This window comes from Anabrus simplex, chromosome 2 (assembly GCF_040414725.1).
Source record: "Anabrus simplex isolate iqAnaSimp1 chromosome 2, ASM4041472v1, whole genome shotgun sequence".
Taxonomy (NCBI): Eukaryota; Metazoa; Arthropoda; class Insecta; order Orthoptera; family Tettigoniidae; genus Anabrus; species Anabrus simplex.
This window is the reverse complement of record NC_090266.1, coordinates 1,217,782,062-1,217,808,389: the sequence shown is the minus strand read 5'-3', so window position 1 is coordinate 1,217,808,389 and position 26,328 is coordinate 1,217,782,062. Positions and strand designations below refer to the sequence as shown.

Below are 26,328 nucleotides of genomic sequence, written 5' to 3'. Positions count from 1 at the left end.
TGGACATAATTCGAGTAGACGCCGTATAGGCGACCTGCGCGACTGGGAGAATGGGGCCCTACATATGATGAGCCATTAGAATTAACCAACGAAGTATAAAACCCGACCCGGCCGGGAATCGAACCCGTGACCCCTGAGCCAAAGACCAACACGATAACCATTTAGCATGAAGCTGGGCATAGTTTTAAATGAAATTGTAACAATTTGACTTCCTAGTTCTATCATGGAATATGTTAGGCAATGAATGTTGTGACGAGTACGGAGCTTAAATACGTTGGAAGTTCAAAAGAAGACGCAGAACGAAATTAATTCTAACTTCAATTCTGTACACCCGTGACGAGATTTCACATGGTCGTGACGTTACAGAGAATGTGCGATTGATGACGTACCTCACTTCTGCGAAATAGACTTTAATCTGTGTGCTCATTGTGGACGATTTAAGACGGCAGTCGAGTTTAAACAACGAAGCCCTTTGTTCACAACACATTCATGAAGTTTCGAATGTTCCAAGACGGGAAAGAGAAAGCAAAATCACAAGCGAACAAGCAGACCAGAACAATTTCTGGTCAGTGTAACGATAAGAATACAAGAACGGGCTTCCTCTATCGAAATGTACCTTCGATGTCAATTCATACGAGAATAATTATCCTCGTAGCTTCCCAACAGGATAAGAAAATCTCAATGGGAAGATAGAGATTAAAATGCGGAAGGCTAACTTTTTAGTTACATTCCACACAATAATCGTTACAACTAACACATAATTAACACAACACCTGAACAGTATGGATGGAAATTTTGGCGGATGCAATTAACCTGATTAAGAATCATTTTAAAATTCGCAAGTCCAATAATCGTAACCAGTAGTTGGGATATTGATCATATTTACTGTATATGACAAATAAAAACGAACAGAGAGAATGGTCAAAGAGGCTTCGTAGTCGAGGAAGATAGAAGTTTGAAAATAATGTTAAATCAATTTTGAAGAAAGTAACAATAGGAGATAATTGAGGAGCTCAACGATGCATTCGGTTTATCGGTTGCCTTCGGTTTCCAAGATACGATCCTGGCTAAAATCGGTTCTATTTGGCAGCGATTAAATACGGTAAATTCATGTCAGTTTCTAGCAATTTAAAGAACTCTTGAAGGAAAAATACAGTCACTGTAGACTATTAAGACTACTGGCAGTTAGAACGGCCTTTAAACAAATTACCTTCGTTTGTACAGAATTAACCCGAAGTTCACTACTATAACATCAAGTGTAATTCCGCGAATTATCACCATACAATAACGGACGCCAACAATGGAAGAAATTTATTTTTATTACTACCACTAGCGACCTTCTCCGCGTTTGCATGGGGTGAGGTTAATTTTTTTTCACAATTTTGCATTACGTGGTACCGATCGCATCTTACGGCGACGATGGGATAGGAAAGAGGTAGGAACGAGAAAGAAGCGGCCGTGGCCGTAATTAAGGTACCTCCCAAGCATTTGCATGGTGTGAAACTAGGAAACCACGGAAACAATCTTCACGGCTTCCATCCACTTGTTCGGGAATTTTGAATCTTCGTGCGGCTATTTCTAGCCGGGTGCAGCCCTTGTAAGGCAGACCATCCCATGGGGGTGGGAAGCATCTGCCATGTGTAGGTAACTGCGTGTTACTGTGCAGGAGGATAGTATTATTGTTGTGAGTTGCAGGGGTGTTTGACAGCACAAACACCCAGTCCCCGAGCCAAGGAAATTAACAATTTAAGGTTAAAATCTCCGAACCAGTCGGGAATCGAACCCGGGACCCTATGGACCAAAGGCCAACACGCTAACCATTTAGTCATGGAGCCAGACGAATCTATGGTGATAGGCAATATATAAGATTTCTCTGTAGTTATTTTCCTGCAGTGGTTCATGGTGTAGTCACGTCCTAGTTCGTGAACCATGGGCAACGGCTGAGTGGCCTAGTAAGTGGTCCTGAGAGTCGGGATACCAGTTGCTATGGAATGGGAGTGGGCATCTCGGTCATATTCTGAGTCATGGCCCTCCTTGTGCTCAGGCGGCTAGGAGTATACAATTCACCGGAGGTCCATAACCCGTTAGAGGAGAGATCCTCACTTGGACTAGGTGCACGTAGAGTAGCATCCAGCTTCATGACTTTACCAAGCTCAGAACATTTTAAGCAAGCCTCGGACTTATGGGAGTAACGGAGTCCCACTCCCATTTGACAGGCGAGGGACTCCTTGGAAACAACTTGGCGAACGAAATGGAATTCGATGGGGAGCTATCAATATTAATGGGGATTATGGAAGAAAGAAAGTAGAACTGGCTGAATCAGCAAAGAGGATGCATCTGGATGTGCTAGGAGTAAGTGATATTCGAGTAAGGGGAGATAACGAGGAAGAGATAGGAGATTATAAAGTGTACTTGACGGGTGTTAGCAAGGGAAGGGCAGAGTTTAGGGTAGGGCTCTTTATCAGGAATACCATTTCACGCAACATAGTTTCCGTTAGGCACGTAAATGAGCGAATGATGTTGGTAGATTTGTCAGTTGGAGGAATTAGGACTAGAATTGTCTCCGTGTATTCACCATGTGAGGGTGCAGATGAGGATGAATTTGACAAGTTTCATGAAGCATTGAATGACATCGTGGTCAGGGTCAACAGCAAGGATAGAATAGTGCTAATGGGCGATTTCAATGCAAGAGTTGGGAATAGAACTGAAGGATACGAAAGGGTGATTGGTAAATGTGGGGAAGATATGGAAGCTAGTGGGAATGGGAAGCGTTTGCTGGACTTCTGTGCTGGTATGGGTTTAGAAGTTACGAATACATTCTTCAAGCATGGGAGGCTAGGGGTCCATAATAGACTATATCTTAACCGACTTCGAATTCAGGAAATCGGTTAGGAATGTACGAGTTTTCCGGGGATTTTTCGATGATACACACCACTATCTGATCTGTAGTGATCTAAGTATTTCTAGGCCTAAGACAGAGAAAGTGAAATCTGTCTGCAAACGAATAAGGGTAGAAAATCTCCAGGACGAGGAAATTAGAAGTACATGGATATGATTAGTGAGAAATTTCGAACAGTGGACAGTAAGTAGGTTCAGGATATAGAAAGTGAATGGGTGGCATACAGGGATGCTGTAGTAGAAACATCAAGCGAATGCCTAGGAACTACTGTGTGTAAAGATGGGAATAGGCGAACATCTTGGTGGAATGATGAAGTGAGAGCAGCTTGTAAAAGTAAAAAGAAGGCTTATCAGAAATGGCTCCAAACAAGGGCCAAAGCAGACAGGGATTTGTACGTAGATGAAAGAAGCAGAGCGAAAGAAATAGTTGAATCCAAAAAGAAGCCCTGGGATGATTTTGGTAATAACATGGAAAGGCTAGGTCAAGCATCAGGGAAACCTTTCTGGACAGTAATAAAGAATCTTAGGAAGGGAGGGAAAAAGGAAATGAACAGTGTTTTGAGTAATCCAAGTGAACTCATAATAGATCCCTAAGAATCACTGGAGAGGTGGAGGGAATATTTTGAACATCTTCCCAATGTAAAAGGAAATCATCCTGGTGGTGATGCGAACAGCCAAGCTCATGGGGAGGAGAAAAATAGTGGAATTACGCTTGAGGAAGTGGAAAGCATGGTAAATAAACTCCATTGTCATAAAGCATCAGGAATAGATGAAATTAGACCTGAAATGGTGAAGTATAGTGGGAAGACAGGGATGAAATGGCTTCATAGAGTAGTAAAATTAGCATGGAGTGTTGGTAAGGTACCTCCAGATTGGACAAAAACAGTAATTGCTCCTATACTGGGGGACTATGGAATTAAAGGTAGATTATTAAAATCAATCAAAGGCATTTACGTTGACAATTGGGCTTCAGTGAGAACTGATGACAGAATGAGCTCTTGGTTCAGGGTACTTACAGGGGTTAGACAAGGCTGTAATATTTCACCTTTGCTGTTCGTAGTTTACATGGATCATCTGCTGAAAGGTATAAAATGGCAGGGAGGGATTCAGTTAGGTGGAAATGTAGTAAGCAGTCTGGCCTATGCTGACGACTTAGTCTTAATGGCAGATTGTGTCGAAAGCCTGTAGTGTAATATCTTGGAACTTGAAAATAGATTCAATGAGTATGGTATGAAAATTAGCCTCGCGAAGACTAAATTGATGTCAGTAGGTAAGAAATTCAACAGAATTGAATGTCAGATTGGTGATACAAAGCTAGAACAGGTCGATAATTTCAAGTATTTAGGTTGTGTGTTCTACCAGAATGGTAATATAGTAAGTGAGATTGAATCAAGGTGTAGTAAAGCTAATGCAGTGATATCGCAGTTGCGATCAGCAGTATTCTGTAAGAAGGAAGTCAGTCCCCAGACGAAACTATCTTTACATCGGTCTGTTTTCAGACCATCTTTGCTTTACGGGAGCGGAAGCTGGGTGGACTCATGATATCTAATTCATAAGTTAGAAGTAACAGACATGAAGGTAGCAAGAATGATTGCTGGTACAAACAGGTGGGAACAATGACAGGAGGGTACTCGGAATGAGGAGATAAAGGCTAATTTAGTAATAAACTCGATGGATGAAGCTGTACGCATAAACCGGCCTCGGTGGTGGGTCATGTGAGGCGAATGGAGGAGGATAGGTTACCTAGGAGAGTGATGGACTCTGTTATGGAGGGCAAGAGAAGTAGAGGTAGACCAAGACGAAGATAGTTAGACTTGGTTTCTAACGATTTAAAGAACTAAATGAGGCCACAACACTAGCTGCAAATAGAGGTTTGTGGCGACGTTTAGTAAATTCACAGAGGCTTGCAGACTGAACGCTGAAAGGCATAACAGTCTATAATGATAATGTATGTATGTATGTATGTATGTATGTATGTATGTATATTTTTCCTCCAGGTGTATGCACGTAGCTCAGTGCGATCTTCCCGGTCGCCTGCCTATGAGCTCGCTCCTTTCCCCTCATGTAATATTTAAACCAATGCTGCGCTGTCGCAAACACGACAATAACTCGTAAACCATGCATACAAATCATACAGTACACTGTTAAGGCTTTTTTTTAACCTAATAAGACTATCAAGGTGAATAAATAATTTATTTTTAAAAAGAACACGCAATTTATCTCAAAATATGTCGTCTAATTAAGGTTGATTTTTTACTGGAAACTATAACACAAAAACGCTCGCCGAGTACAAGCTTGTAAAGATAAATATATAATGTTGACTTTTTCTCTGAAGCTTTTTATGCTCAACAACGATGGTTTAAGAAACGTAAGCCAAGAAGGCGTTTGGATGATCTTTCTTTTTTCCGCCTCCTTCACTAAGACCGTCACAGTTCAGTTAAACGAGTAGCAAAAAAAAATTAAAAATATATATATATATATCTCCAGGCACACATATTTGCACAACGCCATAAGGGGTTATAGTGGAAGATACTGTAGTCTACTTCGGGTTTTGATGGCCTCACTCACCCAACACCAGTGCATTCCCGAAGACTAAACCACCACCGTCATTGAGGCACTCCCGGTACTATGGTTGGGTTGGTTATCAAATTAATGCAGTCAAGGAAAAGTTAAACAATTTGTATTTAGCATCATTGTGTTTACAAAGACCAGAAACATAAGAGCTTGAATGTCGTCTAACGTTAGAGGAAACCACCTGCAATGGCACTCTCTTATTAATTCTGCCCTTAGAATTCCGTAATAAGTAAAAAATAACAAAAATATGTCGGCATGTGATGTAGGCTGTCCCTATAGCTGTAATTCACAAATGTATCTGATTTTACGGAACTGCAATTCCTCTTTCATTTTTTCAGCTTCGGTTGCCATTTAACTTCAGATATCGCTGCCTTCTGCTTATAACGATAAGATTTTAATAGCATCTTCCTACAGTCCGAAAGTAATATTAAAAGATTCTTTCCCCCGTCGAGTATGGCCTTATTCAACATTATTTGCAACGGTTACCTCAAATCACAGATAATTCTACTGGAATGGTGACACGTGACAAGGATGTTCAATGAACTCCTGATAAGGCGCGATAAACACTACATTACATTTTTATAGTTGCTGGAGGGAAATTATGGGGTGCACAAAAGGTGGTAAGTCCGTCGCTGTAAGACCTATCTGTGTCAGTGCGACGTAAAACAACTAGCAAAAAAAAGGTGGTAAGTCATAACGACACACAGTGGGTAATTTCTACCATCCAGCCGGAGAAAAATAATATTTTCAACCCTTGTCTTTGGGTAGCATTTTCTGTGAGTCGTGTTTATAGACTCTTGGGTACAGTAATTAAGTATTGAAAAGTCTCGCTGTCTGATTATCTATTCTCACCGAAGGCCTAAAGTGGCTCTCCTCCGTCAGGGCATCATATTCTGGCGAGGCGAGCGCGCAGTAATTATTATGTGAGGGCTCCGTAAAGACGTCAGAACTAGCTAGCAATGTGGTTATATTAGATGAAGGTATGTATTTTTAGACAGTATGTAGCATTTTCTGAAAATTACTATATTGTTGCCCGAAACATGCACTTAAATTTCAGGTACACGGTGTCCAAGCGCTATCTAATTTTACAAATTTGACCTGACTTTCAAAATGGATTTCCTTTGATTTCCGCAATGAAAGTCTTTTGGAGGAGTTATCCATACTTTAATGACTACAAAACTGTGACTTTTGCTGCGACCAGGCGCGACCATGAGAGTAATTAACTTTTTTCAGAAGCCATGTACTCTGTAACCCCGAGGTCGGTTTTCGAGCTGTTGAGGAACAGCAGGTAATGTAAGCGGAACGATGATATTGCGAATGTTGTAACTGAACATTTAGGCTTTGAGGATTGTTCCGAGGATATATCCAAGTCAATAAGGAAATCTGTCAGTATTTTGTGTGCTAAAATTCGATCACGCTGGGCGAAATTTAGTAGAAAAAGGGACAAATTGTTGAAGTACGATGAAAGTTGGTTCGAGCAGAGAATGAGCCTTGCAGAAGGACGTGCATCACAACAATGTCAGGATGAGACTGCCATTAGCCTACTATAGCTTCCATGTTAAGAAAACAGTACTGTTTTTATGACAACAGGGTTGCCATATCGAACGGCTCCGCTCAACGCCATCACGGGAAAACGGCGGCACATAAATTTGTGAAATTTAGTATGTAAGTTCAAGACAAAAGGCTGAAAAACGAAGCTATAAATTACTTTATGAACTGAAGGGGGCGTGGGGTTTACAGAAGCCACTTTTGGTTTGTACAGAATCAGAGGTAAACTACGACACATAAGAAACCTCAGCACTGAAATATAAGGCAAACTGCGAGATAAAATAGACAAATAATTTTATGGACTTGAGCGGCGCGTGATGTATTTAATTGCATTTAATAAATTTATCCAGACAATAAAGGCTAGAAAACAGATGCAGTAAATAAATACTGCAGATGACTACAAAAGATCACAGTACTAATGTTAAAGAAAAAAATCACACACGTAGGCTTATCGCATAACTCTCATTCAACACAATACATTTACGCACTGATTTAAAGCCTAAAATACACATGCAATAAGTAAATACTGTAGATGACTTCACTACAAAAGTTCAGGGAAGAAACGCGTCTATTGTTTGATATCCGAAGCAAAGTGCTGGCAATACCAATGATGGAAACCGCTAGTAGTTTCTTCAGAGAGGCTTCCACTTCTGCGTATATTACTGGAGTAGATTATAAATTTAATAAAACATCTACTTGCCATCGTAGAAACTTTTTCGTGTGGGTATGCCATTGATAAAGTGACATTTGGCATGTACGCAAAGGCAACTATACAATTGTATTCACAAAAAATACAAATCGTACTACATGCCTGTAACTTTGCACAAACTCTTGGGTCATGGCACTGTATTATACTTATTGCACACCTCTCTGAGGAAGCCCAGCAGACCAGGAATAAAGATAATAGGAAACCTTCCAGAAAGACACAAATACTGACCTTTTCCATAGGCTGCTTATATCATCGGATTCTTATATTACCAACTTAGGGACATCAAGGACGAGGAGGTTGATTCCGCTTTCACGAGAAGTGATCAACTCACTGTCCGAGCCTCCTGTATCTGGTTCTGCCGAAGGAGATAATAAAAGTGACGATAGCGATTCTGATGTAGCTGCATCTAATGAATAAATTGTTTGGCAAGTACATGTATTCCTGTATCTGTTTTTAAACATCTAAAGAGCATGTCCCACTATTGACAACTATTTAATTTCTTAAAGCTATAACGAAATTGATTAAAATTACAAAGATTTCCAAGTCTATTCCTGGCGTAGTAATTTGTTCTTTGTACTTGATTGACCACACACTTAATTATCTCCAATAATAGCAGTTACATACTAAGTTTTATGTAAATCGGTCCATTAGTTTCCGAGATACGATTATTGGCCAGGTAGATTCCTGAAATTACGCACTGCGCGACGGTCTGAATTGCTCCTTCCACGAGCCACCACAGCAAGACATTCGTCTTTTACGGGATAAACTGAAAGAAAATAGACGAATAAGATAACATCTCAGTGTCGGATGCTATTTCCGATCTGTTAACTATCTCAGCCAATGGCTTACGGTTTAACTCAACTTAGAGGGCTTCTCTTTAGCCCGTTCATGAAGATAACACGTATTCTATATGGGCGAAAACTCATGTAGTTCAATACATTTAGCCACTTCCCTTTTCCGATGTCTGCTAATGGTTAATTGCCATTAATCCATTTACTAAAATAAGTCCGAAGTGTTGTAACACAATACTTTAAAATGCATTTTCATCGTGACTAGCTCTTTATAGGAGACGTCGCAAAGCACAGGTTAAAAAGCGAGTTCAACCCCAACAGGAATATTCTGTTATTTATCCACTTAATACGACAAGGGACGTAAGTTTCCTTAAGATTGAAAATCACCAGCATTTGCAGAAAGTCGCATGAATTGGAGATCAGTACGCACTATCATTACCGTGAATTTAACTGATGTCTCTGCACCTTACCCAACATCCGGCAAATCACGATATTGAGTTGCATGGCGCTGCCAAGCGTTAACGGAGGTCTTCTACAGACCAAGAGCTGTTCATGACGAAGACTCAATGACGTCAGATAAGAGATAATGACGAGAAAGGAAACAGTTGGCTGAGGCGGCCTGAATCAGGGTTGCCACCTTTAGTGCTTTAGTACTAGATCTAGTACTTTGTGATCATTTTTAGTACGATAGTTCTTTTTATGGGTATCTAGTAGCGTTTACGGAGGTAGAGTATAAACTCTCCTACTGCAGCAAAATAACAAATAAATTGATAAGAAGTTTCAGAGCCATCTTGAAGTTTGTGATCAGATTTTTAAAACGGTGGATCTTCGTGATCCTATTTTGAGAAATCTGTCCATGGCAAACCTGGAAAATTACTAATGAAATCGCAGTTTCATCAGTATAATCCCATTAGCTATATATTTCCCTACTGTAATTACAGAAAGTGTTAATGAAGACAAAAAGGAAATCGTGGTTGACTAAGTCCACAGGAACTTAAAAGCTTTTCAGCCTGGTGTGAAAATGGGAAACTACGGAAAACTATCTTCAGGGTTGCCAACATTGGGGTTCGAACCCACTATCTCCCGGATGCAAGCTCACAGCTGCGCGCCTCTAAGCGCACAGCCAACTCGCCCGGTGTTTTTGAAATTAAAAATCCTGTAGGCGACTACACCTTTCCAAATTTAACGAATTTTGTGAAGGCAGTTTTCTGTTTACTGCATTCATCTGCTGCAACAGAACGGGTATTTTTTCTGCTGTTACTACCAATAAGACTAAATTGAAAAACAAACTCAAATCCTGTATGTTGATTGGGCTCCTTCTGACAAAGAAGGAACTAAAACATTCGTCTGCCCATAATTTTCACATTTCAAAACAGTTCATTGCTTTGGCAATGTTTTCCAAGGATTACTGTAAGAGAAGAGCAAAATATGAAGATCAAAACCGGTAAGTTTTGTTCTTATTTAATATATGTTTATATTTAATATATAATATATTTAATATATAATATATGTGGATTTTAATAAGTGCTTTCTATAACTTACTGCCTGTATGAATAAACCTATTCCATTGTAAATAAATGATTTAGTACTTTTTCCATAATCTAGTACATTTTTAGGGGGAAATTTAGTACGAAAATTTTTTGCCCAGTGGCAACCCTTGGCCTGGTGTATCCGGATCACTTTACTGAACTGTAGTTAAAAACTTCGATGGACATTAGGAAGAACAAAGTACGTACAATTAGACAATTAGGCATCCTGATACGTTTTTGTTTCAATTTAAAATGAACTGAAAAGAAAACACAGGCAACAAGATTCACGCCAGACCCAACGCATCGCAATTCAAGCGCAGAGGATAACCGCCTAATGTACAAGAACTAATCCCATTCCTCTAGTTTCAAAGCCTCACAAACGTAAACATGACTTGTGACTGAGCAAAGAAATTTCAGGAAGAATGAAATATGATCAATGGCTCGAACTGCACTAAGATCCATAGAACATACCATGTATTATGACACTTGTTTTAACACACCGATGATCGCTCACCAAACTGACAGAGGTAGCATTTACTTTTCGCTCACTCATTGCACTAGTCCATCCGTGTACTACGAATGATCTTTGACCAGTTAGCGTTGATGGCATGAACACAATAAAAACATGCTCAGGAAACACTAAATAGTCTAGTAGAAGTAGGCCTACAGTTATATATTTCCCTTTCGCTCTCGTCTCCTGCAATCAAAGGTTTGATGATGATGATGATGATGATGATGCTTATTGTTTTAAGGGGCCTAACATCGAAGGTCATCGGCCCTAAATGGTACGAAATGAGACGAAATGAAATGGCAATTTAAAATTCCAAAGTCCTCCAATGACCAGAATTCAAAGCATGAGGACGAAGAATGAATGGATGGATGGACGGATATGAATTTAAAATGATCAGTGGATCCGACCCACAGTGCCTCACATGTACAGAAGCTGGCACAAAACAATAGTAGTACTGACCAAGGGACTGCTTCTATAGTACGATGCTGAATCGATTATGCGTATAGTCGAAACGGGTCAAAAATCCAGGTCATCAGCACCTCATAATGGTATTTAACGCTAGGAAAGTAGAACCATGCTGCGTAATATTGCGGTACTAATCAAAAGTAGCGGAGACTCGCGGTATTCCACACAGTATGGTACTATCCACAGGTAGTGTAATGCGCATACGTAACACAGACCTATAGTGTCTCCCACACTGCGGCGCCACTTACAGGCAACGCAAACCTATAACGGCAACGCAAACCTAAGGCGCTCCTCACATACGTGCACTAACCACACGGACTCGTACTATCCCGTGGAAATACTCACATAGTGGGAACGGAGCATGAGCACAGGTAAGGCAGAACCATGGTGTCGCTCATATAGGGGTACGAATCACAGGTACTGTAGGATCCCCATCCTGATCCACACACTGTCGCTTCAAAACACAAACCTACTGCGTACCTAACATAGTGGTACTACGCAAGCAAAGGCAACTCATGGTGTACCCTGCGTGATGGTACTAATTACAAGTAGTTTCATGGTTCTAATTCGATCGTCCCTTGGTCGCCCCTTTTAGTCGCCTCTTGCAACAGGCAGGGGATACCGTGGGTGAATTCTTCGTCTGCCTCCCCCACCCACAAGGGGTGTGTGTTTGGTCCGCGAGAGGTATTTTATTTCCCTCAAGTCCGCCGGCAAGCCGGTTAGGACCCCCCTATCCGCCACCTGGGACGCGCCACGTGGGAGTACCACCTCTCCCCCTGCTACGCCAGCGTAGTAGGTTCGTGGTGCAATCAAAGGTTTAGGGTCGAACTCCAGTACAGTCGGTTGGCATTAGAAACCATTCAATGAGACAGACACGAGACCATCTACTCAACTACACGTTAAATAACCATCTTTAAAAACAAAATATTGTATTTTGTCGTCACCCAAGACCGATAGTATTTGAGGGGATAAGTAGAAGTAATCTAATTAAGTTGAGAATATGGGAATTAAAAAGATGAATAGTGAAAGTCCACACTGATGAAGTTGCCAGAGTAGAAACTGGTAGCAATGCGTAAGGCAGGGATGATCAAACTTTTTTGTATGAGTGCTACTTTTCATTTTAGAAATTACTGGCAGTCAGCAAATAAACTTATGCGTTGACGCATAAAATATAACTGTGCTTACGAAATAGCAAAAGTCAAAACCATGAAATTGACATGGTTTATATAATTACTCAACAACAACAACAACAACAAAAAAACCTTTCTCAAAATATTCATTTCTTATCAGACACACAGCACAGTAGTCCATCATAACAGATATTGCTAGCTGCTTATTTTTTTAAATCACTGATTGCAGAACACATTACACTGCAGTCTATCGATAAAGAAAGGATATGACCATATTATACCTTTATTATCTCAAGAAACATTGAATCGGTTACTGGACGATTGAGGTTTTAGTTAAAAAAAAGTGTATTTACAAACGTTTCCTTCTCAAGAAACATTATACTTTCTGCCAATAATTTCCAGAACGCAGCTTAGCTTTCATGCCAAGGTCTTGGCGCTACTTGATTCTTATTCTACTTTCTCGGGGACTAACATTTTAAAACTGAGTTAATCCACACATTCTTGTTTTGCTAGTGGTCTTACGTCGCGCCGACATAGATAGGTCTTATGGCGACGATGGGATAGGAAAGGCCTAGGAATTAGAAGGAAGCGGCCGTGGCCTTAATTAAGGTACAGCCCCAGCATTAATCCACACATTCGTTTCCAGATCTTTACACGGAAATGCCATGAGTATCACAATGCCTTTCACAACGGACAACTCTGTAGACCTCGTTCCAAATTCCGTATGTTAATGTTCTAATACGTCTGCAAAATATTCCAAACCTGGAAAATGTTTTATCCACCATTCTTATTCCCTATAATGGAAGTTCCTCAGCTGAGTTATCAACATCACAAATTCTGAATTACTGAACTACTGTACGGGATTTTTTTACTTTTCTCGGTATATCACACATAAATGACAGCTTCAGCAACCGGTGCTGGTCTTCTGGGTCACCAAAATATTCTCTTGCGGGTTTTGTAAACAGCCTAATTTCCAAAAGATGGCTTCTGAATGGGTATTAAAAATTTGTATGTCAGTGCTATACCAGTAAAATCAGCACATTCGTCGCATTTCATAGATATAGATTTACGTAGATTTTTCTTTAGCAGGTCCTCCAAATTCTCCGTTCTCATAGCAGTATTATTTGGAAGAGAAATTTCTCTTATGGTAGACAGTATTTCCGAATTATTTTTCAAGTCACTGTAAAATACTTATCCTGCTTTACAAGAACTCATTTAACAAGCTCTCCACTTTCAATTATTTTATTTCCTTGTTTAATAAGAATTTTAACAGCTTCTATTTGAAGGGTACGTGAGGGAATAAAATATATCCTCTGAACTTTTACACAATTTACTCTTTTCATGACCTTCAATTACACATACAAATATTCGCATGCTTAGGATCATAAGGGCGTATCTACATTTTTGCCATTTTGAGAAAATCAGAAAACTCATTATACAATTTATTTTAAAGTATGTCACCAGTACAAGATAAGTACGAGCACATGAAGATGGATTTGAATGGTTTCATTTAGGTTTGAATTAAGCAAAAAAAGCAAGTAATTCAAAACAAGTTCTAATGATATTCTTCCTAATTTTATTTTAAAACCGTTTTCCTTGACATACGCCCTTTTGTTATTTACAGTTTTCAATGAGCCAAGTGGCGTAAGTACTTGTCTGATATTTTAAACCTTAAAGTAACAGCAAGGCATACGTCGAACTGCCCAAGATAAATGTGATAGCAGTAATAATAATAGTTAGGATGTTTGCGTGGAACAAGGTGCTGGGTCTATCTACGATTTTCAAAAGATTCAATTAAAACTTTAAAAATTAAAGTTATATTTCTTTCCATATATTAAATTTTAACAAACAACAAGATTTCAGGTACAGAGCTAGTTTGGTACAAACTAGAAAAAACAGAAAAAATCAGACGAGGTTAGTTTCAATTTGAGCTCCTATTTACGGAAGTCCCTACATCACTAATGTTGCGTTTAGACACATAAGACAACGAGACGAATCTCCCAATTTCTTTTACAGGATAGTTAAAACACAATTTTCAAGAGCACTTTGCTCCAACGGTTACAGGTTACGGCCTTCCAAAGGCACCACTCAATATTTACACAAATACTATTACATTACAAGAAAAGAGCCTCTACGCTGCGCTCCCAAACCCTTACAGCCTACTCAAGGCGACCTTTACCTTTTATACTAGAGATTAGAGCGTCTTTGGCAGGGCTGAGTGGCTCAGACGGTTAAGGCGCTGACCTTCTAACCCCACCTTGGCAGGTTCGATCCTGGCTCAGTCCGGTGGTATTTGAAGGTGCTCAAATACGACAGCCAAGTGTCGGTAGATTTACTGGCACGCAAAAGAACTCCTGCGGGACTAAATTCCGGCACCTCGGCGTCTCCCAAGACCGTAAAAGTAGTTAGTGGGACGTAAAGCATATATTATTATTATTATTATTATTATTATTATTATTATTATTATTAGAGCGTCCTTGCTCAATAAAATGTACACTTTCAGGCCTCTCTGGGCACCACCTACATTTAACAATACCGTATCAGTTTTCTTTCACATGGAAGAAATAATACAGGGGTACCGAATACCCATTCTACTGGGTCTTTATGGAAAGCATCAGGTTCAATTACTGGCCCCAAAATCAAAGATGTATGGAGGCGTACACTTGCGCTCCTTGAAATCAAAGATTAAAACCCTACTTGGGCTTGTGGCCCGACGATGCAGAGGCTAATCCCAAACTACTGAGGTGACTAGATGGGCAAGTTAAGTTACAGTTTACAATAGTGAAAACAGTTACAAAATCGTAGTCACCTCAAGATTAACTGAAGGGGGAATTCGAGAGGTTAACGCACTCTCTATCCCCGGTTTTCAGTTTAAGTACTTTTGACTTACATTAACTTTTACACGAGAAAGAAGAAAATTTACATTTTAGGAAATTGACAGTTACATTGTTAAACTTTGGAAACTTTCCCCTCGAGCCAGCTTGCGGAGATAACTACTGAGATAGAAAAATGGTGGCCGTTATCTTAGCTGATGTTCAGCCTGCCGATGGATGAGGTCCCTGCCTCTTCTCTTAACACACACACACACACACACACACACACACACACACACACACACTCAATAACACGACGGCCAATAGGACAAGTTTACTCGAAAAGGCGTCAGCTTTCATACCCGAGAGGAAGGTTCGCGAAGGCTCTGGACTAAAACCAGACACACCCTCTCATTTTATTGATAGATAAAATAGGTAGAAGGTAGGTATAATTGTCTGAAAAATAAATACAAAAAATTTCCGATTGGCCAGAATCCAACGTTGGCGGGATGAGTAAGAACTGTTGAAAACCTTTAAGTATCCAAAACAAAGAACGTCAATTCAGTTCAGAAAACCTATAAACACAAAGTTTATTTAAATTTCTAGTTGTTCCACTTTGCACCAGAGTGCATTACATAAGTTCTTTAATATTGACATCTATGGACATAAGTCCAAACTTCCTGAAATAGTTGTTGCTAGCTTCATGTGTCAGATAGCGTTCTTCAAGGCGCTTCATTTAAATGCACGGGATTGAGGTGTACTTCCCGGTACAATACTAATAAATGATATTTTTTATTGTTACGATATACTAAAGTGATTATTACATTATCAACACAACCCTGACTAAAAATTTGCGTTTTACATGAAAAAATGCCTAATAAACTCAATACGTTTGTGATACAGAACACTCCAAAGTTACAGCAGAACATCCATACAATATTATATCTAGAATATGCTAAATTCTCACTGATAATAAGACTATTAGTTACTACATTAAACTTTGATACATATGTATATCATTGCTGATTTAAAGCATAACAAGGCTACACTAAAGCAATGTGCCTATAAAGGTAGATCCATTTAGAATGTTCCTCATACTGCTAATAAAAAGCGGCACTGACGTAACACTGATGAAATCTGTAAGCAATAACTGCAATAATCAGTAAAGGAAAAGGACGCTCGTTAATCGCCAACATCATCTACATCATTGTCACTCTCATTGCTTGTGGTGACTCAGTTAAGGGACATATAAAATTTATGATGCTGGGATTTAATAATACCTTGTTTGCAAAGATCTTGTAAATCTTTTGACATTCCAACCGAAATTGAAGAGGTTGTGAATAGGTCCTCTGTAAGGCAATGTTACAGTTCTGTTTCCTACTAAGTGCTGATCTCCTGTTTCCTACAATATGCATTTTGTTGAATTCTTCATGCATGTTGAACTTGAAGTAAACATGGTTGGGATCCTATTTCGAGTACTTCAACCACACAATGTTCATCCATCTTACTTTTTGACCACTAACACCCACTGGTGTATTGTTTATAAGAGCCTGCTTTACTTTTCTAAAATCAAAGAAATCATCTTGTGACATTTCTTCTACTTCGTAAGGTGATTTTCTTGCTAGGCGGATGACTGTATTCCAACCTGACGGCTCAAATATGTGAACACTCTTCTTCATTTTTTTTCGATCATAGAATGTACCGAATCAATCTCCATCTGTGTGTGGCCTGGAGAAAGATATTTGTGGTTGGTTTCAGGTATATTTAATTGTTTTACAGCAAAGAGACACACTGCACTGATATCCGCATTCCTATTTTGGCCACTGCATGTGTCTCTGTAACAACAATCTCTTTGCCATTTACAGTTTTAGTAAGAAATTTATACACACATGATGCTATTTCAGATGACCCTCTCTTAGCTATAGACTCATCCCACGTGTAACAGACAGCACTATTTGCAATTACATTTAACACTGTTAGGTTCCAGAAAGCAAGTCTTCTTTTGTAAAACAATGCTTTGGCATTTCGATGTGGACAGTATAGTACAGCTTGTAAATAGAATTCAATGAGCAGACACTCACCTCTAGTGGCTCTTTGTATAAAATTTTATTGGCTCTTGCAGTCTCCTTCATTCTTATACAAATGAGCTTGGAATTCCATCATATGTTCTTCCTTATCTAATGCGTTCATATGCTCATATATGTAGCATGAGTTGCATATGTCCTTCTTTGGTCTGTGAAAAGCTATATTAAAGTCCTTATTGAAACAATCACTATAAAGCCATTCTTTCTCTGGAATAATATTCCTTTCTCTACACTGCTGAACATAAAGGTCGTACATGATTTTTATAATTAAACCTTCTTGAAGATATTCTTTATTTGAGTTTGCTCCGTTGTGAGAAAGGCATCCTAGGAAAAGAATTAATATGGTCCTCCATAATGTATCTGGCGTCTTGTGATCGTGGTATTCCAGGTTTGTGTTTTCCTCTCTTGTCATCTGATGTCACATGAGAAGAGTTCCTATTTTCTATTGCACATCGAACAAATTTTCCTGAAACACATAGCGTAGCAGGAAAAAAGTGTTTACAGACAGCAACTCTTTCATTGTCACATACTAAAAAATAGAGAGTAGATAATGATCGCTGAAAGTTTTGAGAGTTTGTTCTCGCCGTAGCTTTTGGATGCATATCCAGAAGAGATTTCACATACTGATGTCTGCTGTTTAATGTCAAGTTTTCCCAAAACTTGAAAATATGGATTTTTTCCGTATTCATTTATCTTCTTACTGCAACGCCTCACACAATTATCAAGGCATGGCACTGGCTTCATAACAACAGCTGGCTTTGTTAGTCCTTTCACTGATACCTATTCTTTTTCAGCTTGTCGTCTGTCTCGTCTTTTATTTTGCTTCCAGTTCTTAGGATCAACAGTCTTCTTTCTTCTTTTCACAGGAGGGGAGAAAGGTTCAGTTCCAATCGCCGAAGTAGAAGCTGTATTTTCAGTATCATTTTCACCCTTATCACTACCTGATTGCACCCTAAGCTCTGGTCCATTGGCATGAACATACAAATCACTCTATGTGGCCCTACTGTTGTTAAACTCTTTAAGAACATTATCATCATTTAACAAAAGATGCTCAGAAGAATCTAATGTGATAGGAAGCTGTAATGATTCAGTTTCACACAATGACTCAGTAAACGTATCATTTCCGTCAAAAACATATACAACAGGAGTACTGCTCAAATATTGTAACAGGTCAGTGTTACCAACGCCATCACTAATATCATCACAATTTACTTACTTTGCGGTCGATTCATAGATGTTTCTAACAGCGAGTCAGTCGATTCCAAACTTGCTTTACTACCTACATCACCACTCGCTTCTTCTTCATTCACCGCAATTTGTTGAGGGTTCAAGGATGTTTCACCTTCTGACATGGTGAAATTCAGATGTTTTCCCCTACTAAGTAATGAGCCGTGCGATATTTCCAGTTCTGGTTCCTAGGATTGTAAACACGACTCGGGCTGTTTACCTAATGTCATTTGAACCATTAGTTCTCCACAAGAAAATGCCGCATACATGATCTATAAAGTACATACAAGTAATGATTAAAACGTGAAAAGATGTTAAGCTGAATAACATGATGTATTAACTGTGGTGATAAATATGACTTGTGACAAAGTAGGAGAAAATCAATGTAATTAAAGTTAAAATTACCATTATAACGGGTAATCTTAGCTCATGTTGATTTAGAGATCCGTAATGTGAATAGTGAAAGTAGAAAATATGCCCTGATACTAGTCAGTATCATACGTTATGATCGCAATGCATGCTTCATTAGTCTACTAATACACTTTGCTAATTTGAGTGGCTCATACTTTGGACTCACCTTCTTCACTAATAGTATGATTCCAGTTTAAAAACACTATCAAGTATTTCATTACTCTTAATAGTGCTCGAAAATAGAGAAAATAATTCACCTCGCAATACGGTACCGAATATGCTTAACACACGCTAGTCACACTTGTTTCCATAGAGAATACACGAAATAAACCCCCATGGCGCTACAGCCCTTGAAGGGCCTTGGCCTACCAAGCGACCGCTGTTCAGCCCAAAGGCCTGCAGATTACGAGGTGTCGTGTAGTCAGCACGACGAATCCTCTCAGCCGTTATTCTTGGCTTTCTAGACCGGGGCCGCTATCTCACCGTCAGATAGCTCCTCAATTCTAATCACGTAGGCTGAGTAGACCTCGAACCAGCCCTCAGGTCCAGGTAAAAATCCCTGACCTGGCCGGAAATCGAACCCGGGGCCTCCGGGTAAGAGGCAGGCTCGCTACCCCTACACCACGGGGCCGGCTACACGAAATAATAGATTGAAAATGGCGTATCAGGTGTTACGCCATTTTGTTCCTAAAGTAAGTGCCTCACATATTACGTGTTTGTGAGTAATAAATGGGCGTATAGTGATACGCCCTTTTGTTATTTACTAAAACAAATCTGTTACTGACTTACGCCATACAAAATTTAAAAACTAGCATAGATACGCCGTTCTCTTACTCAAATACAGCATTCTTTACGCAATGTAATGATACCATAACCTCAAAATGTCAAAAATTGTAGATACGCCCTTATGATCCGAAGTTACGTGGTATCCTTACAAAATTAAACAAAGCAATATCAAATCAATAGCAAAAGAAAACTATTAAGGAAAGCTGTGTATGAAAATTTCTAGATTTTTCATTCCTGAAATAAAGTGAGGTTATATGAGGAATCTGGCATGTGATAGCATACTGCAAGCATCAAATAAAGAAGGTAAAAAATTAACAAGAACTCTGAAATTTGATTAATCTTCTTGTTATGTTGTTGCTTGTTGTTTAAAGGGGCCTAACATCCAGGTCATCGGCCCACAGATTAATCATCACTTTATAATCATTATCGGTGATTTCAAACTGATAAACACAGCAACAGTTTGCTACTGTTGCGTAAAGCCTGCTCGAGAATGGTCTGCACATAGAGCTGTCGCCTAGATGGCAGTGTGTTGTTTACCTGAACTTCCTTAGTTGAACGTTTATCTTTTTTCTTGCTACTTGTTTAATGTCGCATTAACACATCAGAAGAATGGGAAAGGGCCAGGATTAGAAAGGTAGCAGCCGCAGCCATAATTAAGGTACAGTCCCAGCATTTGCCTGGTGTAAAAATGGGGAGAAACCGTCTTCAGAACTGCCGAACCCACTATCTCCCGAAAGCACCTTGGTAAACTAATTCGTCTTCTTATAAGTTGAACCAACTTGTCCTCTTTTTCTCCATGCTACGATATTTCCTATTCCTACAATTTCTATTCAAGCTTATTCGTCTACTAATGTCATAGCGCTTAGTCGAACAGCTCGTCTCCTTACTGCAGGCCCTCCCAGCCCAAATTTAGCAACAGGAACAGTTTCGTATCGCTACTCTTTTGTCGGAAACAAATTGTGCTGCTTCTTTTGAATCTCCTCCAGTTTTCGTATCAAATAATCCTGGTGAACGTCTTATGCACTGGAACCATACTCTGATTGGCGTCTTACTAATGACTTACACGCCCTCTCCTTTAAATCCTTACTACAACCCCTAAATAGTATCTAATTGTTGCTGTGACTCCTGGTATAATATTACACTGGACACCCTTTTAATGGGCCGACCCGGTGAAGGACGTCGCTTCTTGTGCCTCGCCCCACTCGATTTCAATCATTTGCTGATCGGTGCAGTGCGCAGGTGTACTATTTTAATGATATTAAAATGAGTGCCGTGAGAAGAAAACGGGACGTTTTAACAATCCAGAAGAACTTGGTGCGTAAGAACATTTAAAGTTGAACCTGTGCAGTTAAATTGTACTATAAATTGCGGGATAGGCCCTTCCTTTTAAAATTGTCGTCGGTTGAAACGGCCATTTCGTTACCTCACAATGGGCCCGGTCCCAAGCAGTCCGGTTAACAGGACCAATTACATTATGAGCACTTCCTGGTCGCGCTCAGTTCATCTTAATACCGTTCAATCAATCAATCAATCAATCAATCAATCAATCAATCAATCAATCAATACTGATCTGCATTTAGGTCAGTCGCCCAGGTGGCAGATTCCCTATCTGTTGCTTTCCTAGCCTTTTCCTAAATGATTTCAAAGAAATTGGAAATTTATTGAACGTCTCCCTTGGTAAGTTATTCCAATCCCTAACTCCCCTTCCTATAAATGAATATTTGCTCCAATTTGTCCTCTTGAATTCCAACTTTATCTTCATATTGTGATCTTTCCTACTTTTATAAACGCCAATCAAACTTATTCGTCTACTAATGTCATTCCACGCCATCTCTCCGCTGACAGCTCGGAACATACCACTTAGTCGAGCAGCTCTTCTTCTTTCTCTCAATTCTTCCCAACCCAAACATTGCAACATTTTTGTAACACTACTCTTTTGTCGGAAATCACCCAGAACAAATCGAGCTGCTTTTCTTTGGATTTTTTCCAGTTCTTGAATCAGGTAATCCTGGTGAGGGTCTCATACACTAGAACCATACCCTATTTGGGATCTTACCAGAGACTTATATGCCCTCTCCTTTACATCCTCACTACAACCCCTAAACACCCTCATAACCATGAGCAGAGATCTGTACCCTTTATTTACAATCATATTTATGTGATTACCCCAATGAAGATCTTTCCTTATATTAACACTTAGATACTTACAATGATCCCCAAAAGGAACATTCACCCCATCAACGCAGTAATTAAAACTGAGAGGACTTTTCCTATTTGTGAAACTCACAACCTGACTTTTAACCCCGTTTATCAACATACCATTGCCTGCTGTCCATCTCACAACATTTTCGAGGTCACTTTGCAGTTGCTCACAATCTTGTAACTTATTTATCACTCTATAGAGAATAACATCATCCGCAAAAAGCCTTACCTCCGATTCCACTCCTTTACTCATATCATTTATATATATAAGAAAACATAAAGGTCCGATAATACTGCCTTGAGGAATTCCCCTTTTAATTATTACAGGGTCAGATAAAGCTTCACCTACTCTAATTCTCTGAGATCTATTTTCTAGAAATACAGCAACCCATTCAGTCACTCTTTTGTCTAGTCCAATTGCACTCATTTTTGCCAGTAGTCTCCCATGATCCACCCTATCAAATGCTTTAGATAGGTCAATCGCGATACAGTCCATTTGACCTCCAGAATCCAAGATATCTGCTATATCTTGCTGGAATCCTACAAGTTGAGCTTCAGTGGAATAACCATTCCTAAAACCGAATTGCCTTCTATCGAACCAGCTATTAATTTCACAAACATGTCTAATATAATCAGAAAGAATGCCTTCACAAAGCTTACATACAATGCATGTCAAACTTACTGGCCTGTAATTTTCAGCTTTATGTCTATCACCATTTCCTTTATACACAGGGGCTACTATAGCAACTCTCCATTCATCTGGTATAGCTCTTTCGACCAAACAATAATCAAATAAGTACTTCAGACATGGTACTATATCCCAACCCATTGTTTTTAGTATATCCCCGGAAATCTGATCAATTCCAGCCGCTTTTCTAGTTTTCAACTTTTGTAACTTATTGTAAGTGTCATTGTTATCATATGTAAATTTTATTACTCCTTTGGCCTTAGTCTCACCCTCTATCTCGACATTATCCTTGTAACCAACAATCTTTACATACTGCCGACTGAATACTTCTGCCTTTTGAAGATCCTCACACACACACTCCCCTTATTCATTAATTATTCCTGGAATGTCCTTCTTGGAACCTGTTTCTGCCTTAAAATACCTATACATACCCTTCCATTTTTCACTAAAATTTGTATGACTGCCAATTATGCTTGCCATCATGTTATCCTTAGCTGCCTTCTTTGCTAGATTCAATTTTCTAGTAAGTTCCTTCAATTTCTCCTTACTTCCACAGCCATTTCTAACTCTATTTCTTTCCAGTCTGCACCTCCTTCTTAGTCCCTTTATTTCTCTATTATAATAAGGTGGGTCTTTACCATTCCTTACCACCCTTAAAGGTACAAACCTGTTTTCGCATTCCTAAACAATTTCTTTAAACCCATCCCAGAGTCTGTTTACATTTTTATTTACCGTTTTCCACCGATCATGGTTACTTTTTAGAAACTACCTCATGCCTGCTTTATCAGCCATATGGTACTGCCTAATAGTCCTAGATTTAAGACCTTCCTTTCTATCACATTTATTTTTAACTACCACAAAAACAGCTTCATGATCACTAATACGATCTATTACTTCAGTTTCCCTATAGAGCTCAGGATATTTTTCCCTCTGGTTGGTTCCATCACTTTCTGAATCAGCTGTCCTTCCGATGTTAACTTATTTGCCATTTGTTGGTCATGCTTCCTGTCGTTCGCATTTCCTTCCCAATTGACATCTGGCAAATTCAGATCTCCCGCTGCAATCACATTTCTTTCCATGTCGTTTCCCACATAGCCGACTATCCTATCAAATAATTCCGAATCCGCGTCAGTGCTACCCTTTCCCGATCTGTACACTCCAAATATATCAAGTTGCCTATTATCTTTAGAAATTAGCTTTACACCTAGAATTGCATGTGTCTCATCTTTAACTTTTTCGGAGCTTACAAATTCTTCTTTCACCAGAATGAACACTCCCCCACCCACCATGCCTATCCTATCTCTACGATACACACTCCAGTGCCGTGAGAAAATTTCTGCATCCGACTTGAGTACATCTTCGTTATTATATGTCGATCTGTATCCAAATTAGCTTTTATACAGGTTGATTTTATTAAGGATTAGTGGACTATCAAAAACAGAAACGTCAATCAACTTTTTCGTTTTATGTTCTACCTGTACGCAAAATTGTAAAACGATTTCTGTTACCTATGCGCAAAATTTCTGTATCTCAGATTCTTCCCGTTATTCATTAACTGAATGTCTTCTTAACATTGATATAACCATAATTGGCAATGATGTCAGCTACTGAAGTATCCAAGAAGGAAAGAATTATCCTGGAGATCACGTTTTCTAGTAGGGACGGGCGTGCAGAAATACAGCATTCGAATAGGAACACGTTGTGTTTGCGTCTCCGGCTCTCTGCTAGAGTACGCATGCACTGACGCGGCAACGAGTGACATCATGTTCAGATAAGTATTCTTACCAGACTTGTCAGATATGCGCACTGCAGTCTTATCATTCGCTTCAAATTATCCAGTACTCGAAGTAGGAATAGTAGAAATTGAAAATGGCTATCTGGAGCTCAGCAGAAATAAAAAATTACGTCATCGTTGCACATTCCAGACAAACCTGAGTGCTGAATATTGACACACACACACAAAATATCCCACTCTCTTGCTCACCATTCCCAAATCGCAAAGGCATAAACTTACCGCAAAATAATTTCTTAGTTTTACATAGTGTAATTCAGTGCTATTATTGAGATCCACATTAATTTCGAATATTTTAGGTCGACAGAGAAATCAACATTTAATCTATCCGAAGTTGGTGCATTCTCGAAGCTCCGAAGCTACCGTTTGGTCCAGTAAATTTCGTAACTTACTAAATTTTGAATGGGAGCATTAATCAGAGCAGTGTTTTTAAATAAACGGTGTAGAATAGAAAGTTTGAGAAGAAAGTAGAAAACAGAGCGAGTTGGCCGCGTAACTATGAGCTTTCATTCGGGATCTCATGGTTTTGAATCCCACCATCAGGAGCCATAAAGATAGTCTGCCGTGGTTTACACCAGTTAAATACTGGGGCTTTACCTTAATTAAGGCCACGGTTGCTGACTATCTACCATGTGTTAGTGCGACGTTAAATCACTATCCGCTATACAGCTTCTGAATTAACGATTGCGTTTAAATCAGGCGAAAATATACGGACCTCAAATACATGCAAGCAGTTTTGAAAATTTTCGTCTGTCATGTTAGAACGCAACCGTGATTTGCGCACTATATAGCCTTTGACTGCCCCTACTGTACCTCAGCACGCAAGATCAGAACTTCTTAAGAAAGACATTATACGTAGGTGGTTTGAAATGTTCTCGGAATGTACTAGAATTAAGTATCTTACCTCGGTGGAACTGCTTTTATTTTTCAACATAATCTCCCTGTAGACTAATGCATTTGGTCCAGCGATGTTCCAATGCCTTGATCCCATCTCGAAAATGAGATTCCCCCAGGCCTGCAAAATACCTCTCCAATTCGGCTGTCAGTTCTTCCCTTGTAGAAAATCTCCGTCCACCGAGGAAAATTTTCAGCTTGGGGAATAGATGAAAGTCTGATGGTGCCAAATCAGGTGAATAAGGTGGATGTGGCAACAATTCATACCCCAGTTCATGAAATTTTGCCATGGCAATAACACTTGTGTGTGGCGGAGCGTTGTCCTGATGAAAGATGACATTTTTCCTTGCCAAACCAGGCCTTGTTTCGCGTATCTTTTCCTGTAGTTGATCTAGGAGGTTTGCATAGTATTGCCCCGTAATTGTTTGGCCAGTAGCAAGATAATCTATATGCAGAATGCCTTTTGCATCCCAGAAAACTGAGGCCATGACTTTTCCGGCCGAACGCACTGCCTTGGCTTTCTTTGGTCGTGGTGAATCAGCACGTTTCCACTGCTTTGACTGCTGTTTTGTCTCTGGGGTATAGTAGTGGACTCAAGTTTCCTCTGTAGTCACAAACCGGCGCAAAAAATCTTGTTGGTTGCACTGAAAACGGGCCAGACTTTGTTCGGACATTTCCAATCTGGTGCGTTTATTGTCCAATGTCAAGAGCCGCGGCACCCATCTTGCGGATAATTTTTTCATACCCAATTCTTCGGTTAAAATATAATATACCCGTTCAGAAGACATCCCTACAGCTTCAGCAATCTCCCGCACTTTAAGTCGACGATCCTCCATGACCATTTTATGCACTTTTGCGATAAATTCTGGGGTCGTAACACTTTTTGGCCGTCCACTACGCGGATCATCATCCAAGCTCTCCCGACCAAATTTAAACTCGCTGGTCCACTTGGCAACAGTTGAAAATGAAGGAGCAGAGTCCCCCAGTGTGTTGTGAAAGTCGGCATGAATTTCCTTTGCTTTCATACCTATCTTTACAGAGTATTTAATCACTGCTCGAAACTCAGTTTTTCCAATTGTCACAAATCACTACGCGGGAACAAACACAAAGAGTCGTCACTACCACACTCCTGCAGCTAGAGCACTGACGCGCCACGTGTTCACTCACAAAGGATGTGTGATTATTGCGCGGGAACCTCGTTCTCTAGCACTGACATCTAGCGGTGATTACGAGAATTTTTCAAAACGTCCTCGTACACTGACGAAGCTCACTTCTC

At 39.7% G+C, this 26,328-nt stretch overlaps 2 protein-coding genes across 9 annotated transcripts in view; one reads left to right on the top strand and one right to left on the bottom strand.

Annotated features, from left to right (window-relative positions):
- Nucleotides 1–26,328, bottom strand: part of DNAlig3 (DNA ligase 3) — a 957,513-nt gene that overhangs the window by 617,896 nt on the left and 313,289 nt on the right. Inside the window, exon 1 of one of the 6 annotated variants that reach the window (XM_067142219.2) lies at nucleotides 7,958–8,029. The exons of the other annotated variants lie outside the window; for them this stretch is intronic. The gene's annotated coding sequence lies outside the window, so the exon portion shown is untranslated. Of the gene's footprint in view, nucleotides 1–7,957; nucleotides 8,030–26,328 lie in introns of those variants that run through there. 6 annotated transcript variants of the gene reach the window in all.
- CNMa (CNMamide) overlaps nucleotides 1–26,328 on the top strand; it is a 428,349-nt gene that overhangs the window by 138,213 nt on the left and 263,808 nt on the right. The gene's annotated exons all lie outside the window — the stretch shown is intronic.